The 18,759-nt window shown below is 38.5% G+C and overlaps 1 long non-coding RNA gene across 3 annotated transcripts in view; it reads left to right on the top strand.

The window, feature by feature from the left end:
* LOC103559386 (uncharacterized) overlaps positions 1-18,759 on the top strand; it is a 95,967-nt gene that overhangs the window by 20,623 nt on the left and 56,585 nt on the right. Inside the window, exon 1 of one of the 3 annotated variants that reach the window (XR_011539996.1) lies at positions 9,395-9,732. The exons of the other annotated variants lie outside the window; for them this stretch is intronic. This is a non-coding gene — a long non-coding RNA (uncharacterized lncRNA). Of the gene's footprint in view, positions 1-9,394; positions 9,733-18,759 lie in introns of those variants that run through there. 3 annotated transcript variants of the gene reach the window in all.

Genomic DNA, 18,759 nt, shown 5'->3' with positions numbered 1-18,759 from the left:
GGTTCTGCTGTGAGTGACAGAAAATCAATAATACTGAGTTTTAAAAGATAGAAGTTTAGTTCTCTCACACATGTAATGTACAATAGTTCCCTCCATCCACAGTTTTGCTTTCCATGGTTTCAATTACCCACGGTCAACTGCAGTCCGAAAATATTAAGTGGAAAATTCCAGAAATAAACAGTTCATAAGTTTTAAATAGCACTCTGAGTAGCGTGATGAAATCTCTCACCGTCCCACTCTGTCCCACCTAGAACATAACTCATCCCTTTGTCCAGTGTATCCACGCTGTATACGCTACCCTCCTGTGAGTCACTTAGTAGGTGTCTCGGTTATCAGATATGGACTGTCACAGTATTACAATGCTTGTGTTCAAGTAACCCTTATTTGACTTAATAATGACCCCAAAGTGCAAGAGTAGTGGTGCTGACAATTCAGACATGCCAAAGAGAAGCTGTAGAGTGCTTCCTTTAAGTGAAAAGGTGAAAGTTCTCGACTTAAGGAAAGAAAAAAAATCGTGTGCTGAGGTTGCTAAGATCTATGGTGACTTTTATTACAGTATATTGTTATAATTTCTTTATTGTTAGTTATTGTTGTTAATCTTTTGCTGTGCCTAATTTATAAATTAAGCTTTATCATAGGTATTATGCATAGGAGGAAACGTAGTATATATAGAGTTGGTACTATTTGCACTTTCAGGCATCCACTGGGGTTCTTGGAGCGTGTCACCCGTGGATAATGGGGACTAGTGTAGTCAGAGGTAGGCAATCCAGGGCTGTTACAGCCCTCCATTATGTAAGGAACTCAGGCTCCTTCTAAATTCTTCCTCCTTCTGTCTTATGGCCACTCCATCGTCACCATGGACCTTTCACCTCATGGGTCCAAGATGGCTACTTGAGTGCCAACCATTATGTCCACGTTTGTCTTGTGGGAAATTACCTTGATGCAACAGTAGCCTCTAAGTACACTACCGTGCAAGCTATCACAGATATCATGGTATAAAAAAGGCCTGCAGACCACATGAAGATGCTCAAAATTATGTGGTTTATTAAATAAACTTAAAACACGGAATGAGAAGGAAAGAGAAAGGGGATAACAGTTAACATACTTACGATAGGATGCAAGTGGAGTGGAAGGACCACACTACCTGTATTCTGGGTTACACAATGCTCATATATCCTCTCTTTCTCTCTACAACATCAGTCTTCCCTTTTGATGGTGTGATTATGAGGAGCAGAACTGGAATTTGAGCAAGGGAGCTTGGCACACAGAAGGTAACTGGAACCAACACACTCATTTGCTCTATCAGCAAGGGGCAAGGGTGAATATGCCTGGATGCAATTGTAGCTCCCTATTTAGCTTGCTGAACAACTATAAGTGTTATCCATGTTTGTAGGGTAGAGCACATGTGGGGCCAGAAGGGGACCATGAAGAATATCAATAATGAGTAACTATTAATTTCCTATTGCTGTGTGACAAATTACCACAAATTTGGCAGCTTAAAACAATGTCCATCTGCTAGTCATAGTTCTGTAGGTCAGAAGTCTGGCACTGTATGACTAGGTTCTCTGCTCAAGGTATCACAAGTCTGAAATCAAGGTTCAGCTGGGCTGAGTTCTTATCTGAGGCTCTGTGGAAAAATCTACTTTCAAGCTCATTCTTCTTGTTGACAGAATTCTGTTCCTTGAAGCTACGGGATTGAGGTCCCCATTTCCTCACTGATTGTCAACCAGGGGCTGCTCTTGGCTCCTAGAGGCTGCTCACATTCCTTGCCATGTGACCCGCTCCATCTTCAAGGCAGGAATGGTGCATCAACTGCTCATGCTTTGAATCTCTGGCTCTCTTCTGTGCTGTCTAGGCCCAGATTTAAAGGACTCTTGGAGCCTGGCCCCGTGGCCGAGTGGTTAAGGTCGCGCGCTCTGCTGCAGGCAGCCCAGTGTTTCGTTGGTTCGAATCCTGGGCGCGGACATGGCACTGCTCATCAAACCACGCTCAGGCAGCGTCCCACATGCCACAACTAGAAGGACCCACAACGAAGAATATACAACTATGTACCAGGGGGCTTTGGGGAGAAAAAGGAAAAAAATAAAATCTTTAAATAATAATAATAAAAAATAAAGGGCTCTTGGAGTTAGGTGAGGCCCACCTGGATAGTCTCCTTATCTTAAGGTCAACTAATTTGGGATCTTAAATACATCTGTAAAAATCCCTTCACAACAACACCTAAATTAGTGTTTGATGAATAACTAAGAGAAGATATATATATACACCGGGGCCAGAAATTTGGGGGCCATTTTATAATTCTGTCTACCACAGTAGCCAGCGTAAGGATGGCATAGCTGTCAGTCTGGAGATACATCTGTACCTCGTGACCTGATCTTTCCACCTCTTTCTGCCTGTAAATAACATTCTTGTTTGTCCTGTCACATACTCCATTTATTATTTTGTAACTTTAATGTGTCTTACAAGTTACTAACTTACTTAAAATCTATATTTAACATTTTTTATAAATCCTGCCTGTCTCACAAGCTACTGGCTTATACATTATCTGTAATTAACACATTCTATGAGTTTCACCTGTATCTCATAAGTTACTAGCTTACCTGTTATCTAGGCTTAATACTTCTTATGAGTTTCAAATATCTCATTTGTTTGTCTTACCATGTGTGGAAGAATTGAATATTCTCAAATAATACAGCAAACACGTTATTTCAGTCAACAAGAAAAACAAGGAAGTGAAAATTATATGTCCCCCCTACCCCCACTTAAGGACTTTGACAAACATTTCTGCTTCTATTCCACTGGTCAGAACTTACTCACATGGACATACCCAGCTTAAAGAGAGATAAGGAAAAGCAGTCTTTATTTTGAGAAGTCATGAGCCTAGATAAAAACTGGGTATTCTGTTACAAAGAAAGGACAGGAGGAAGAGATGGTGGAGGACAATTGGTAATTTCTATTATAATTAGTAAAAAAACAAAATAGCAATAACGATCAATCTGATGTAGAGACTATAGCTAAAGCCCTCATGTCTGTAATTGGTCATGAGGCAATAGCTCGTATTTATGATTGATGACTTACGTCTCCCTTTAGCTACACTGTGTGTTCCTTGCCTTCTGGCAGCACTTAAGCTTGCACTGTTTTCTCTTCCCTTTCCTCTCTTCCCTTGCCTACTCACCCCACCCCCAGTTGAGTGACTCACACCTTCAATTCTGAGGGTAATGAATCATTTGTGATCCTGCCTGTACATGTCTCTGGTACTCTGGTACCACTAGATAATAGTAAAAAAGAGATGACCTCAGGAGTTCCCTAGGATTCTTGCTATACTTTTCATTTCTCCTTTATAATCATGATCCATCATCTAGCTAAAGTCATTACCTTCTTTTCTGCCTCTTGCTTTGGTGGCATAAGGAGCAAATGGCAGTTTCTTCTTTAAACTTATTTCTACTATTACCACATCCCATCTTCTCCTCAGTTACTAAGATTTGAGAGCTGAAAAGTCCGTTGTTTCAAGATCAGGAGAGAAAAATTCTGAAACTTGATCATTAGATGTCATCATGAGCAGTGCCACTCTCTAGTACATTGCTAGTCTCCTAGAATCTCATTCCTTACTATGGGAGAGAAAGTATCATTTTGGGTCACTGGTTCAGAACATATATCACATTCTGCAATACTGGACTCTAACTTTTCAAAATGAGGTTCCCAATCTGATACCTGATTGGATTTTCAATAAAATATTCCACTTTCTTATATACCTAACTTGTGGGCACAAGAAAGTATGATAACGATAAATACCCTGGGCTTCAGCCTCATTTCTTTTGCCGTGAAGAATGGTCTGAGGCAATGTGGCTAGAATATCATAGTGGTGTATAATGCATCCAATAAATTTATAGATGATGGCACTATAACCATGGAAATGAATACACACCAGAGGGAGTCTAGGTGAGAACAAAACATTGTCTTCTACATGTCAGGAAGAGCCTAGTGAAGTTGACCTACAATCAGGTTGATAGCATTCCCCTTAAAGTATGGATGGGCTCTCTCTCTATTTTCCTTCTAATTGTTCTCTGATCACTGTGGCCAACAAGGCCAAGGATGATTGATAACCACAATATGGGTCATACCATCCAACTAAATAACCAGCCATCATGTTTTAGGCAAGGACTCTCTGAAACCTCAGGATCAATTCAGAATCTGATTGGGCCAACTGTGCAACAAATTTATACCAGAGTTCTAACTCTCATATGATCTCTCCAAGCCCATATTCTGACCAGTGGAATTAGTGATGTCTTGGGTCCTAAGGACTTACTATCTTAGGTCATATTCAGTATCAAAACTTCATAAAAAGTTTTGCTATTTGCCTTCTCCCAGTGTATGATATTATATCATCTTTTCTGTGGGGTTCGTCATCTCTCATTCCTTCAGATGTCCTACTTTTATAAACTTCTTTAAATCAGAGAACTGCGTCTGTGCCTGTCATTCTATTCTGGTGATTTAAAGCATTCTTTGTTAGGACCAGTGTTTTTCTAAAATACACATTAAGAAACATCTTAGCAAGCTAGTTGTCAAATTTTTCTTGTAAATACCACTGTTCTGAAGCTAAAACCATTGCTATCTGGAGTGAGGTATCTTTCGGTAGCACTTATATTACAGTGCCTAATTGTCTGCTGCTTTTCTTTTAACCTCAGTAACTGCTGTGCCTGAATCATTACACCTGTTTTATTTTCTTAAAGTTGCCACTTGGGCCAAGCCAACCCCAAATCCTCCCAATAATATAGTTACCAATAATCCTATTTTGGTTTCTGCCTCCATATCAGTTGGTATAGAAAACTAGTTTTCTGTTCCTATTCTCAAAATTATATGGTCCATGTGCCTAAGAATTCCTTGGGAAGTCTGGGTAAAAAAATGCAGACTCCTGAGCTGATTTCAGTTCTATAGAATCAGAGTGTCTGCATACAGGGCCAGGAATCCTCACTTTAACAAGTTTCTTAGTGACCCTCATGTACTATGAGAACAACTGCCTGGACGGCTGTTTATCACTTGACTCCAAATGGCTAGAGAGAGCGGTAAATAATTGAACCTTGATTTATGAATTTGATGGGGCAGTGAAGAACCAGTGTAATATTCCTTCTTGGGGAAGATTTGTATTCCTTTTCAGCATAAAACCAGATAAAGAAAGTGAGACAAAAAAGGGTTAATCACAGATTAGCAGACCTAGGTTAGAGCTAGAAGGAGTTATGCTGCCCTCTTAACCACTGCTCTATGCTGAAAAAGATAGGGTCTTTGGGAAGACCGAAGAATGTGTACTTCAAAACATATAACTGGGCCAGCCCTGTGGCGCAGCGGTTAAGTGTGCATGTTCTGCTTCTCAGCGGCCGGGGGTTCACTGGTTCTGATCCCGGGTGCGGACATGGCACTGCTTGGCATGCCATGCTGTGGTAGGCGTCCCACATATAAAGTAGAGGAAGATGGGCATGGATGTTAGCTCGGGGCCAGCCTTCCTCAGCAAAAAGAGGAGGACTGGCAGTAGTTAGCTCAGGGCTAATCTTCCTTGGGGAAAAAACAAAACAAAACATATAACTAAGTTGTAGTTGACTGTAACAACCAAAAGTAAGTTTTGCATATGATACAGGTATAAATAAATGTAAAAAATTATTCATATTTATTTGTGGGGAGGTATGGAGTGTGAGAGTTATATTAGAACCTCATCTGCCTCAAACTCCATTTCTCCATTTTTAGAAACTCAGCTAAAAGCATTCCCATTGAAGAAACATTAGTATTTACCTGCTTAAAAGGAAATTAAAGGTGTTAGAATTCTTGCCTTTGCTAATAAATTAAGGGAAAATTCTCAGTGAAAGCAATTTTATTTATTTATTTATTTATTTATCTATTTATTTATTTTTATTTTAAAGATTGGCCCTGAGCTAACATCTGTTGCCAATCTTGCTCGTTTTTGTTTTGTTTTTCTCCCCAAAACTCCCCAGTACATGGTTATATACTCCTAGTTGTAGGTTCTTCTAGTTCTTCTATGTGGGACACAGCCTCAGCATGGCTTGATGAGCTGTGCCATGTCCGCGCCCGGGATCCAAACTGGCGAAACCCTGGACCACCAAAGCAGAGAGTGCGAACTTAACTAGTCGGCCACAAGGACGGCCCCAAAAGCAATTTTAGATGACCTACAGTCTCCACCTGGCTTGGGATCCTAGCAATTTGCAAAAATGTGGCAGAAGTAACTAAGAAATAAATGAACGTCTAGATAAGAAATAAATTTGAACTAATATTTTTTTTCACACTTTACTCTGGTTCTCTTTCTTGTTAAGAAAAATTATCCTGAACTTGGAATTAAAGCAAAAGATGGTTGCATATCCGTTCGATGTTATACTTTATCCTGTTAACAGGATCTCTCTAGTTCTAGGATTATTTAGTTACTATGGTTTAAGACTGTGAAGGTACATATCACCTTGTAGATTTTTTTTCCTGGCAGAGATAGAAATAATTAATGTTCTGTAGAAAAGATACCATTATAAGTTATAGCATTATTGGCCAGTAGGAATTTAACCACTTTTGTCTTAAACTTAACAAATTTATTTCAATATGTCTTTCCTGATGATTTATTATATAGTCCTTAATTTCTCTAATTTTCCCTTAAATCAACTTTACAATCCTGCTAGTTCCCTCTTTAAAGAAATAAATTCTTGATGGTGTCATTCTATGTGTGTTTGAGTCATTTTTAACTTTTTGGAAATAAAATTATACTTTGGCAGTTACGGAAGTTGTTCCACCTAGAGGCCCAAGTGGATTCACCCGCTCACGAGAGCCGGTGAAACTGTCTTGCTCAGGACGTGCACCTCATGGGTTATTTAAGGCATTTCTCTTTTTGATCTTTGGAGTGAATTCCAAGCAGCAATGTAATCTTGCCTTCACTGACTGTCCTGCGTCTCGCTCTTTTTTTTCTGACTTTGTTTTGTTTTTGTTTCTGAATTAAATTATAATTTAAATTATTAAATTATAAGTTGAATTATAGTTCTGACAACTTTTTCATATCAATAGTAATTATGTTCCGTAGCATGTCGACTTAAACAAAATCTCCAAGACCCTTAGTTAACTTTACGACACTAATATTAGTAAATTAATGGTTCATCTTTGCTTACCCGGATAATTTCTGAATATGATAGAATAATGAATATTGGTCATTATATATAAAATATATATTTATATATGAAGTATATATACTTTTGCTTCTTATGTTTATATGTTATTAAACAGCTGGCAGTATTCACTTCTGCGGCCTTAAGAAAGTGTTAAAATGATGTGTGTATGTGGCCATGAGGGTCATCACAGATATGCTCCACTGATGTGCTAAAATGCTTACATATAATAGGTCTTAATACTCTACCTCCTGGTTCTCTCTGTGAAATAGCAGTTAGATATATTTGTTTAAAATGTATACATAATATGGTAATAAAGACTACAGGTAGTCATTCCTTTGCACAGTTCTGACATGCATGAATTTTAGTTACCACATTTTATTTTACCATGTGTAACATTTTATAATTTTACTTACTGTGAGATAAGAGAAAATATATATTGGTCTCTGCCACCAAGTTCCTGGCACAGGGCTCCTGAAACCATTGTAATTTCCTGAGTGAAAGGAGTGTCTTTCGTTCTAATGAGGCAACTCTGGGTGGGCACCTGCATGAGGGCTGGTCACGGGAAAGAATAAGTCATAATTAGATGCTTGGAATTTTCAGCCCCTCCCCCTATTCTCTTGAGAAGGAAGAAGGGCTGAAAATAGAGTTAATTATCGATCATTCCTACATGATGAAGCCTCCATAAAAATCCCAATAGTATGGGGTCCAGAGAGCTTCCAGGTCAGTGAACACATCCACGTACAAGGAGGGTGACACACATCAACTCCACGGGGACAGAAGCTCCTGTGCTCCAGACCGTCCCAGACCTCACCCTATGTATCTCTTCATCAGATCTTTCAATAAACTAGTAGATGTCAGTGTTTCCCTGAGTTCTTGCAAACTGTTCTAGCAAATAATCAAGTCCATGGGGCAGGAGGTCATGGGAAAGTCGATTTGTAGCCAAGTCACACAGAAGTTGTGGATAAGCTGGGGTCCTACTACTTGCGATTGACATCTAAAGTAGGGGCACTCTTGTGGGACTGAGCCCTTAACCTGTGGGATGTGATGCTATCTCCAGGTAATAGTGTCAGAATTAAATAGTAGGATGACACCCAGCTGGTGTCGCAGAATTGCTTCATGTGGGGAAAAAACCCCACATGTTTGGTGGCCGGAAGTGTCAGCAGTAAAGCGTCCTGTGTGAAAGTAAAGGAGAAGGGCACAGGAGGAGAACTGAAGGTTTCTGCAATACAGTCACCAAGTGTATTAGTTTCCTAGTGCTGCTGTAACAAAGTGCCACAAACTGAGTGACTTAAAACAACCGAAATTTATTCTCTTAGAGTTTTTCTGGAGGTAGAAGTCTGGTGTCGGCAGAGCCCTCATTCCTTGCCCCTTAGAGCTTCTGGCAGCCCCAGGTGCTCCTTGGTTAATAGCCACATAACTCCAATCTCTGCCTCCATCTTCACACGATGTTCTTCCTACCCATCTTCACGTTGTCTTCTTACAAGGACATGAGTCATGCTGGATTAATGGCCCATCCTATTCCAGGATGACCTCATCTGAACTAATTACATCTACAACAACTCTGTTTCCAAATAAGTTCACATTCTAAAGGACGAGGGGTTAAGACTTCAAATTATTTTTCAGGATCACCATTCAACTCACAGCACAACGGTTTCACTAAATAACACCAGTCCCCCAACAACATGTTTCACATTTCAGTTACCATGGTATATTAACTGTGAGTAATTGCATAAAGTAAAAACCGTGCTGATAGCTTTTGTTAAAAACAAGGCAACGGGCCCCAAATGGAGTTGTTTATTCTAAGCCCCAGATCACCAAGCTGAGACTTGACCGAATTACAGTTTCAGCTCTCCCCGAAATGGAATCTTAAACCAGTCAGTCAGGGATCAGCTGATAGCACTAGTTAGTAATCTGCTGATAGAACCCTGCCATCTCCCAAAGGAAAGTAACCTTGCTGTAACCAACTCACTTTTTTGCCTAGTATAACTTCCTTGTTCCTGCTCCCTTCTGCCTATAAAAGTCTTTCATTTTGTACCGCTCCTCAGAGCTCCTTTCTGTCTGTTAGATCGGATGCTGCCCGATTCAAATTGATTTTTGTTCAAATAAACTCAAAATTTTTAATATACCTCCGTTTATCTTTTAACAGTCTTCAGCACAAAAATCACTATGTAAATAACAGACGCACATCATCATCAGTGACCAATCACGTCACTTCTTCAAAGTCTGTCGGTGACGGATCACTGCGCATATCATAGGAGTAGCATTGCAATAAGCAGCTAACACCCTTAATGCTGAAACCAAGGAAAGAGGTTGGAATTATTAAAACTTAAAAGTTTAGAGAAAACTCCATGTGGAGCTAAAATCTAGACTTCTGAGGAATAGGCGCTGAGGGGGCCGCAGTCAGTTGCTGCTGGTGTCTCTGAGGGTATTGGAGGCAAATTAAGTTCATTCTGCTACTGCTGGGAAGTCTGCAAACTAGATTCAGCTGCTTCTACAAGCAGGCACTGCTGCTGCCAGGGTGAAGAAGCATTGTTGGGGTGATGCTCACAGGAACCACAAGGAGACAGGAAGCAGACAGGAAGTGGTGAGTCCTTTCTTCTTCTTCTAGCCTTGCCGTCTCCTTCTAACAAGTTCTGTAGACAGAGCCTAAAATGGAGCCATCTGGCATGCAGATATCTTATTTGAAGAATCCTAGCTGTAGCATCACAGAGCAAAATATAGAAGGGTGGATTTGGAGCTAGAAGACAGTAACTTAATAACTAGTACACTATTCTAGAAACAATAGTGGCAGAGAAATAGAACCAGGTATGCAAGGTAATAGGATGTGTTTTGTTTATCAAGGGAAATTGAAATTAGTTTTGTCCTAATGTCCCTGGTTGACAGAGAATGTGAGAAGAAATCTAATGATGAAACTTAGTTTCAGAAAATTGTAAATGGTGTGCAGAATGTGAACTTTATTTGCAATAGTTTCTAATACCTGCAATGTCTGAAAAGAAGCAATGAATCTGAAAAACAGTGATGAATGTGTTAAAAAAAAACCTGCAAAGTTTGCTCAGTTTTGATGGTCTTATTCAAAAGCAACATTTTATAAGGAGTAATGAATCATTTCCTGCTAAATATTAATGGAAAGTAGAATTTGGTTTTCTTTCTGCTAAAATGCCAAAGTTTAGTCTTGGCAGATTTAGAGGTAGTAAAATGTTATTTAAATTAAAAAAAATTTCTAACTGTGATAAAATACATATAACATAAAATTTACCATCTTAAACATTTTTAAGTGCACAGTTCAGTAGTTTTAAATAGATTCACATTTTTGTGTAAGCAGGCTCCAGAATTTTTCATTATGCAAAACTGAAACTCTATACCCATTCAAAAACCCCCCATTCTCTCCTCTCCCCAGCTTCTGGCGATCACCATTCTAGTTACTGTTTTTATGAGTTTGACTACTCTACATTCCTCATTTAAGTGAAATCATACAGTATTTGTGTTTTGTGACTGGCTTATTTTGCTTAGCATAATGTTCTCAAGATTCATCCATGTTGTCGCATGTGTCAGAATTTCCTTCCTTTTTCAGACTGAATAATATTTCTTCGTATGTATATACCACGTTTTGTTTATCACTTTCTCTGTTATCAAACATTTCAGTTGCTTCCGCCCTTTGGCTATTGTGAAAAATGCTGCTATGAACATGGTTGTACAAATAGCTCTTCAGGACCTTGCTTTTAGTTCTTTTGGATATATACCCAGAAGTGGGATCACTGGATCACATGGTAACTCCATTTTTAATTTTTTAAGGAACCACCATACTGTTTTCCATAGCAGCTGCACCTTTTTACATTCGCATCACTAGTACACAAGCATTCCAGTTTCTCTACATCCTTGCCAAGACTGGTTATTTTCCATTTTTAGTTTGTTTTTCATAGGAGCCATCCTGATGGGTGTAAGGCATATCTCAGTGGTTTTCATTTTTTTATTTGCGTTTCTCTGATGATCAGGGATGTTGATCATCTTTTCATATGCTTCTTGGCCATTTGTATATCTTCTTTGGAGAAATGTCTATTCAAGTCCTTTCCTCATCTTTTAATTGGGTTATTTGTTTATGGTTACTGTTATTGAGTTCTAGGAGTTCTTTATATGTGCTGGATATTTACCCCTTATCAGATGCATGGTTTGAAAATATTTTCTCCCTTCCATTGGTTGCCTTTTCCATTCTGTTGATTGTTTCCTTTGGTGCATAGAAGTTTTAAATTTTGATGTAGTCTGATTTATTTTTTCTTTTGTTGTCTGTGCTTTTGGTGTATATCCAGGAGATTATTGCCAAATCTAATGTCATGAAGCTTTTCTCCTGTATTTCTCCCACATCTGGGAGAAAGTAAAAAGAAGAAGGTAAAAAATAACATTTTATTTTTGCAGAAATAGAAAAAGCCTTCCTAAAACTCACATGAAATCTCAAAAACTAAATTGGGGGGCTGGCCTAGTGGCACAGCGGTTAAGTTCACACATTCCACTTCAGTGGGGGGGAGGTTTGCCGGTTTGCATCCGTGGTGCGGACCTACACACTGCTTGTCAAGCCATGCTGTGGCAGGCGTCCCACATATAAAGTAGAGGAAGATGAGTGTGGATATTAGCTCAGGGCCAGTCTTCCTCAGCAAAAAGAGGAGGCTTGGTGGCAGATGTTAGCTCAGTTCTAATCTTCCTCAAAAAAACAATAAATAAATAAATAAATTATACTACATCAAAATTTAAACTTCTGTGGACCAAAGGAAACAAGCAATGGAATGAAAGCTTTGTGTATGGTGTAAGGTAAGACCCAACTTCACTCTTTTGCATGTGGATATCCAGTTATCCCAACACCATTTGTTGAAAAGACTGTCCTTTTCACATTGAATGGCTTGGGATCCTTGTCAAAAGACATTTGAGCATATATGGAGGGTTTATTTCTGGGCTTTCTATTCTATTCCATTGGTCTGTCTGTCTGTCTTTATGACAGTAACACACTGTTTTGATTACTGTAGCTTTGTAATAAGTTTTGAAATAAGGAAGTATGAGTCCTCCAACTTTGTTTTTCTTTTTCAAGATTGTTTTGGCTATTTGAAGTCCCTTGAGGTTCCATGTGAATTTTAGGATGGATTTTTCTATTTCTGCAAAAATAAAATGTTATTTTTTACCTTCTGCCCAGATAGAAGAGATTCGTTATCTCACTAAAATAATGTTCTGTGGTTTGTGCTGTACTTAATTGTTTTTTAGCGTCTCAATTCTGAAAAAGCTAAAGTTCCTACCAATTGTGTTACCTTCTGCTGTGTTTATTTTTAATTACCGTATTGACACTTTGATTAATAGGCAGCCAAGCTCTAATCATTTATTGTTCTAAGGTATATATGCTCCTATTTAATCAAGTGAGCACATCTCCTCTGATAGTTTTTTATTTTTTTCCTGCCAAGATTAGAGCCTAAATTCAGGAAAAAAACCTCAAGATGTTTTTCACATTTACACTGTGGTGGGGGTTTCCCAGAGGGCCCCTTGGCAATCACAAAGATTTGTTCTTTTATCTTATTGAAAGAGAAATCTAAAACTGAAGTTTATTTGGTATGCTCTAGATTTTGTAATTATTTTCACACTATCTTAAAAAGTGCTTAGGAAGACCTTCCCTGTCAATACAGAAGTGTAACTTTCTCTTGGTTAATTTTATTGTTTTTTACACTTTAAAATAAAAATTGCATATATTTAAGGTGTACAACATTATATTCTGATATACATAATAAAATGATAGCAACAGTCAAGGTAATTAACATATCTATCTCCTCACATAGTTGTGTGTGTGTGTGTGTGTGTGTGTGTGTGTGTGTGTGTGTTAAGAATACCTGAGATCTACTTTCTTAGCAAATTTCAAGTATACAATACAGTACTATTAACTATAGTAACCATGTAGCACATTCTATCTCTAGAACTAAAATTCATCCTCCATAACTAAAACTTCGCACCCTTTGACAGACATCTCCCGATTTCCCCCACCTCCCTGCCCTTGGTAACCACCATTCTACTCTCTGCTTCTATGAATCTGCCATTTCTAGATTTCATCTATCAGTGAGATCACGCAGTGTGTTTCTTTGTGTGTCTTCACATAATGTCCTCCAGGTTCAGCCACACTGTCACAATCCTGTTGAAAATGGCAGGATTTCCTTCTTTTCTAAGGATGAATAATAGTCTATAGTATATGTATATGACAATTTCTTCATCCTTTCTTCTGTTGACAGATACTTAGGTTGCTTCCGTATCTTGGCTATTGTGAATAATGCTGCAATAAACATGAAACCACAGATATCTCTTTGAGATACTGATTTCATTTCCTTTTTGTATATACCCAGAAGAGGGATTGCTAGATCACATGGTAGTTATATTTTTAATTTTCTGAGGAACTTTCATACTGTTTTCCATAATGGCTGTACCAATTTACATTCCCACCCACAGTGTATAAGAGTTTCCTTTCTCCACATCCTTGCCAACATTTGTTATCTTTTGTCTTTTTGATAATAGCCATCCAAACAGATGTGAGGTGATATCTCATTGTGGTTTTGGTTTGCATTTCCCTGATGATTAGCGATGCTGAGCACCTTTACCTTGATGAATTTTGAAGAGGTAAAGTATTAATATAAATCTGTTTCAGATACTGTGTATACTTTATCTGGAAGACTTGCCAATGTTCTTACTGCCCCTAATATGTTCTTATCTTCAGGAAAACATTGAGCAATATTTAATGAAATTGTTATATATTTTATCCTATAAAAAATTTTATTCTCCATTCTGATATTATTGGCTAGTGTTATTAATTAATCAGAGCCATTGAGTCTTATCATCAACATGTGGTTTCTGTTTTCCTCTCCTGCTTGCCTAAGGGCTTTGCCATATGCTACAAGTACAAATTGGGTCTTCAGCCTCAGAGCCTCAAGAACAGGACTGTCCCATCTACTCTAATTATTAGTACTGCAGTGAATAGACTCATCGGCACAGGCTTCTGAGCCAGCACTGTTTACACCCTGTCAGACTGTACCAGAGGGCTGAACTGTAATTTCCAAATTATTTTTAGATCAGAAGGCATGACTGTGAAAACCTACTAACCCAAGATCCTGTGCAACAAGATCTACATAGTACTGTGTGAACTGATGAGAAAAACCTAATATTTTATTTTGGGGGGAATATTGTTGTATTATTCATAATGTCCTGTTTTCTGTGAGCCTACCAGGAAGCCCTTTCTCTTTCTTCAAATTCTATCTCCAACCCGGAATGGCGTAGACTATGCTTATTAACTGAAATGAAACATTGTTTAAATGATACTTTGTTCTCCCTGACCCCTCGGGCATTCAAGAACAAATACTTCTGCTGAATCTCTTTATTTTGCATGTCAATATAGTAATTTGCAGACATTCAATAAGAATCTCTCCTACTCTCTATCAAGATACACCTGAACAAATCAGCTTTTCTTTCAGGGCTGTACTGGAGTATCGTTTTAGAGAATGAATCTCATTTCATCAGCTGTGACAAGCCTACAATGAAGGAACTAGAATGGTTCTTAATCTGTGGAAACCACACACATAAATGAATCAGGCTGAAATACAATGTCTAGCTTGTAAAAATATATGTTATCAAGACCAATCTTCAGAAACTTTTTCTAATCATAAGGAGAACTAGTAAGAAAAATTATCCAAAACTCAGAAACAAGACAAAAAAATGACTGCATGTCCCTTAATGTCTAACAAACTCCCCCGCCCCCCAGATTATTTAATTTTCTAGGGAATATACTTTTGTGTGATTTAATATTTACTGTTGATCAGAGCCCAGACTTTGTGAAGTTGCAGGTTAAGTTGTAAATTTCTTCAGGGAGAGAGGAAAATGATTTCTTTCCCAAAGAAAAAAATAAATCCAAAGTTTTATTTCAAACCTAGCAAATGTAATTCTGTATGCTTTTCAGATGGACTGTAATATATCCTCCATTCATTTAATTCTCATTTGAACTAACTAACCACCCAACTCACGGGTAAATTAAATAATAATCATTGACACTTGTTCATTCTATGTTTGTAAAAAAATCATGTTTTAAAAAATTATACTTTTTTAAAATTAGATTTTGACACTCCCTAATAGCTTCTCTAATTTACCTATTCTAGTTCAAACTACATACTGCTGTCAATCTGATTACCTAAAATACCACTTATGATACTCTCCCCTCCTTGATGAAATATCCTATCGACAGGATAATTTTACTAAAGTCATTAGCCTAGCATACACAATCCTTCACTTTTGAACTCCAGGTGTCTTTAGCACCTTATCTTCCACACAAAATCTCATTTCGGTCAAACAAAAATAAAGTACCTTTTTTTTTTTAACCAATATGTCATAGTAAAACAATGAAATTAAAAAAATCTCATCTGAATTGCTTTATCTGTCCTCTTCCCCTCTTGAAACTTCTATTCCTGCAAGCCAGCTTATTTTATCTTAGCTAGTAACCCCCCGTGGGAAGTAAATGCCTGAACTCTGATAGCATTTAATACAACATGAATAAAGATATATTGTGGTATAATAAAGATATATCTGGTCTTTGTCCCTGGTTCCTGATACAAAGCTTCAAAAACCCTTGGAACTTCCTGAGAGGAGTGTCTTTGTTATACTAGTGGGTAACTTACAGTAGGCCCCTCGATAGCCTCAGGATGGGGACAGGTAACCAGAAAGACCATGTGATTAGAGGATTAGATGCTTTGGCCTTTGAGCCAGCCTGTCCTCCAGGGAAGCAAGAGGGGCTAGAGATTGAGTTAAACATGTGGCCAATGATTTACTCAATAATGTGTAATGAAACCCCAATAAAAACTCTGGACACCAAGTGGAGTTTCCTAGTTGGTGTACACATTGATGTGCTACCTGGAGTCCATGAAGAGAGGCCACAGAAGCTCTGCATTTCCTCCCAGACTTCACCCTATACATGTCTTCATTTGACTGTTTCTGAGTTGTATCCTTTATAATGAAACTAATCCTAAATACAGCACTTGCCTGAGTTGTTCCAGTGAATTATCAAAGTGAGGAGGTTACAGGAACCCCTGAATATATAGTCAAGTCAGTGAGAAGTACAGGTGGGCTGAGGACCTCTGGAACTTGTGGTTGGCAACTGAAATAAGGGCAGTCTGTGGAGGACTGAGCTCTAAACCTGTGGAGCCTGTACTAACTCTGGGTGGTTAGTGTCAGAATTGTATTGCAGTATACTCCATTTGGGATTGCAACAGAGTGTATTTCTAACAATGTATTATGTTAATAGCTTACATTTCATGTATGGAGAAAGCATGCTATTCCATTTGTCTGCTTTGGCCGTCTTCTCAGGAATTCTCTCCTATAGGAGAGAACTATGTGGCAGTGGACTATGTGATTTTTTCCCTCTGGGTACAACTAATCAGAGTGGATATATGACCCAGCTGAACCAGTAAGATTCTGTCTTCCAGGAATGTGTATGGGAACACTGAAATGTTAATCCGTTGGTTGGTGGTGCTGGAGCATGAGGTATCTGGCATAGTAAGTACTCAATAGATTTTTGTTGAATGAATAAATGAGAAGTTTCTGTAACTATAGGGCTTGGGGGCGATTTCCTCATGTACATAGAAAAACAGAGAAAATCAGTCTGCTGAAAGAGGTGAAAAGCAGAGACAAAAAGGTCACATGAATCTGGAGAGATAGTGAGATGACCCACTTTGGGCTGCTGAAGATTTTCCTGTTCCAGATCCAGTGAGGTCCGAAGGCATTCTGCTTTGGTTTTCCTTGAAACGGGTTTGTGTATTCTTATTGTATTTCCCCATTTGTCCAAGTTAGTTTCAGCAGATTTTTGTTACTAGTGTTAAAGAATAATTTTTTTAAATGATAAAATCATGATTCTCATAGAAATAGAAAAATAACATGTATCAAAGATTTTACGAACTCTTTAGTTAAATTTCGAAACCAGATGTTAAAGTATGTTCAAAGGAGAATTTAAACAGACATATTTATTGATCAGGGATATTGAAATGAATTTGCAAGTGGATGCAAAACTGGCTTTTGTGAGAGAGGGAGAGTTGTCACCCACTGGACGGAATTTATATGTATGGCTCTGGGCAAGAATTATTTGCATTATTACTTGTTTTCCACAAGTTAATTTCAGTTCTCTAAAAAGTTGTAAAATAGCCTAGTCAAAGACAAAAGTGAATGTCTCTATATGATCAGCTAATCTTAGCATTATAGCATTTCATTGGAAGTATATACAGTAATTTCTTTTGCTTATTTATTTCATTGAAAGTATGTCCAGGAATCTCTTTTGCTTATTCCAACATCTTAAGTGTTTCCCCATACTGGTAAACAAATGCTTCCTGTATGAAGGAGAGTGTTTCTCATATCTTTGTGTGAGAAAGTTAGCCTCTTTCTGAAAGGCCTGCACCTGTGCAAGGACACAAGCACTCCTGTTGTTACAAAGGCCGAATCAACCCTGGTGACCAAAGGATAACAGAGCCCCCTATATCTAATCTCCCCAATCAGATTTTAGCCACTCAAGTACAGGAAACTTGCCTGATGCCCAGCTGCCCTTCACAAAGTGTGTTGTAAGAAGTAGGTTAGAGGGGGCTGGCCCTGTGGCCAAGTGGTTAAGTTCGAGCTCTCCACTTCGGCAGCCCAGGGTTTCGCCAGTTCAGATCCTGGGCCGCTCATCGAGCCGTGCTGAGGTGGCGTCCCACATAGCAGAACCAGAAGGACCTACAACTAGAGTACAGAACTGTGTACTGGTGGAGCTTTGGGGAGAAGGAAAAAAACAAGAAGACTGGCAACAGATGTTAGCTCAGGTGCCAAGCTTTAAAAACAAAATGAAGTAGGTTAGAGCAAATCAGTATTTGCTAATTGGTTGCTCGAAGTTAACAAATTGAAATAAATTTGTGACTGTTTAAAGATTTGAAACAATGACAACAACATAAACTAAAAATAAACACCCTAGCCTGCCATCTGGAATAATCAGAAACTGAAGATTCTTTGATCTAATAAATGTGTGCCGCTGAACTCACTATCAAGCATTTGAGGCTTTGCTATTATCATATGTCAGGAAGATTTAAAAATCTCTATAATGCATATGAACAACTACATAATAAATATCACTTATGTTGTATTTTTTATATATAAAGAAAAAAGCCTTTAAAACTGGGAATTTGCATGCACAAAAGAGAGAAAATGAGCTAATTCTATCGTTTTTTTTTTTCTTTTCCCCATCCCTCCTCCCAGCCCCATGTAAAGCCACATTTAACATGAAAGGATAAAGGATAATAGTGACCTGATAGTGGAGGCTGCTAAGCACCCACATAAATCCAGCTAATAATGAGACAATGAAAACAGAAGTTCTTCCTGGGAGCTGAGTGTGGGGGTTGGGCAAGCATGTCGGCCACAGAGATTAGCTGGTCCAGTCTGAGTGAGGAGACCAATCACTGACCACGGATCTCCCATCTCCAACAGCTGCCTGAATGCTTAGGCGTGCTCTAGGAGATAAATGTAAGACTGACGATCATAGATAACAAATTCAGGATGTTATGACAGCCAGCTGAGAACACACACATGGGTCTTAGGACTG

This window comes from Equus przewalskii, chromosome 5, assembly GCF_037783145.1.
Source record: "Equus przewalskii isolate Varuska chromosome 5, EquPr2, whole genome shotgun sequence".
Classification (NCBI taxonomy): Eukaryota; Metazoa; Chordata; class Mammalia; order Perissodactyla; family Equidae; genus Equus; species Equus przewalskii.
The sequence above is the reverse complement of the archived record's forward strand: the minus strand, read 5'-3'. Positions and strand labels throughout refer to the sequence as shown.